At 45.1% G+C, this 2,225-nt stretch overlaps 1 non-coding gene across 1 annotated transcript; it reads right to left on the reverse strand.

The window, feature by feature from the left end:
• Positions 1–1,446: 1,446 nt before the first annotated feature.
• Positions 1,447–1,521, reverse strand: Trnas-cga (transfer RNA serine (anticodon CGA)). The gene has a single exon. It is a non-coding gene; the product is annotated as a tRNA-Ser (tRNA).
• Positions 1,522–2,225: the final 704 nt, after the last annotated feature.

The raw sequence follows: 2,225 nt of genomic DNA on the forward strand, positions 1-2,225 counted from the left end.
GATGTAAATACCATAACTCGGCGCCTCTTGTGTGCACGCTGACCAGTGCAACAGGCAACAAGCCGCCAACAGCGAGCAACCGCCGAAGCGGTGTGATTGAAGCAGCAGCACATTTCCAATGTTGAGACGGCTGCATGGGCACGTTCCGAAAGCCAACAAAATAAGTTTTTTTAAAATACACTTTATTAAAAAATTTAAAACTAAACGCCCCTGTGTGGGACTTGGTCTCGTAAAGATATACGCGCAAAGCTCCAACTGTTTTCTAATGGATATAATTGTAACTCGTGGGCCAATTCGTGTTAGAGAATAGTTGAAAATGGTTCAAATGGCTCTGAGCACTATGGGACTCAACATCTGAGGTTATCAGTCCCCTAGAACTTAGAACTACTTAAACCTAACCAACCTATGGACATCACACACATCCATGCCCGAGGCAGGATTCGAACCTGCGACCGCAGCATTCACGCGGTTCCGGTCTGAAGTGCCTAGAACCGTAGAGGATAGTAACGCTGCACTGATGCACAAATACGATAAAATAAGTGATGAACATTTAAACTAAATTTCGCTGTCACTTGTATTTTGCCGCGCGGAATTAGCCGAGCGGTCCAGGGCGCTGCAGTCATGGACTGTGTGGCTGGTCCCGGTGGAGATTCGAGTCCTCCCTGGGGCATGGGTGTGTGTGTTTGTCCTTAGGATAATTTAGATTAAGTAGTGTGTAAGCTTAGGATTTCACACACACATTTGGACGTTTTTCACTTATATATATATATATATATATATATATATATATATATATATAAAAGTAACATCACCTTATATCTTGCTTACATGCCAGAACAAATAAAACGCAGACATTATTCGTTTTGTAAATAAAAACTGCCTTTTCCTTGCTGCAATGCATGTTACTTGTTCCAAACGGATATATATATCCGTCTGGAACAAGTAACATGCATTGCAGCAAGGAAAAGGCAGTTTTTATTTACAAAACGAATAATGTCTGCGTTTTATTTGTTCTGGCATGTAAGCAAGATATAAGGTGATGTTACTTTTTTAAACTGTTTATGGACGTTTAAGGATTAGAATGAGATTTTCACTCTGCAGCGGAGTGTGCGCTGATATGAAACTTCCTGGCAGATTAAAACTGTGTGCCCGACCGAGACTCGAACTCGGGACCTTTGCCTTTCGCGGGCAAGTGCTCTACCAACTGAGCTACCGAAGCACGACTCACGCCCGGTACTCACAGCTTTACTTCTGCCAGTACCTCGTCTCCTACCTTCCAAACTTTACAGAAGCTCTCCTGCAAAACTTGCAGAACTAGCACTCCTGAAAGAAAGGATATTGCGGAGACATGGCTTAGCCACAGCCTGGGAGATGTTTCCAGAATGAGATTTTCACTCTGCAGCGGAGTGTGCGCTGATATGAAACTTCCTGGCATATTAAAACTGTGTGCCCGACCGAGATTCGAACTCGGGACCTTTGCCTTTCGCGGGCAAGTGCTCTACCAACTGAGCTACCGAAGCACGACTCACGCCCGGTACTCACAGCTGTTTCGCAGGAGAGCTTCTGTAAAGTTTGGAAGGTAGGAGACGAGGTACTGGCAGAAGTAAAGCTGTTGAGTACCGGGCGTGAGTCGTGCTTCGGTAGCTCAGTTGGTAGAGCACTTGCCCGCGAAAGGTGAAGGTCCCGAGTTCGAGTCTCGGTCGGGCACACAGTTTTAATCTGCCAGGAAGTTTCGTTTAAGGATTAGTTTTTAAATCTCTGTTTAAATTTATTTATTCTATAGGTTGATTTTTATACCATTTGTTCACATCATTGCTTGTACAGCCCTCTCGCAGTGTCCGGAGATATATATATATATATATATATATATATATATATATATATATATATATATATATATATATATACTCCTGGAAATGGAAAAAAGAACACATTGACACCGGTGTGTCAGACCCACCATACTTGCTCCAGACACTGCGAGAGGGCTGTACAAGCAATGATCACGGCACAGCGGACACACCAGGAACCGCGGTGTTGGCCGTCGAATGGCGGTAGCTGCGCAGCATTTGTGCACCGCCGCCGTCAGTGTCAGCCATTTTGCCGTGGCATACGGAGCTCCATCGCAGTCTTTAACACTGGTAGCATGCCGCGACAGCGTGGACGTGAACCGTATGTGCAGTTGACGGACTTTGAGCGAGGGCGTATAGTGGGCATGCGGGAGGCCG

This window comes from Schistocerca cancellata, chromosome 3 (genome assembly GCF_023864275.1).
Source record: "Schistocerca cancellata isolate TAMUIC-IGC-003103 chromosome 3, iqSchCanc2.1, whole genome shotgun sequence".
Classification (NCBI taxonomy): Eukaryota; Metazoa; Arthropoda; class Insecta; order Orthoptera; family Acrididae; genus Schistocerca; species Schistocerca cancellata.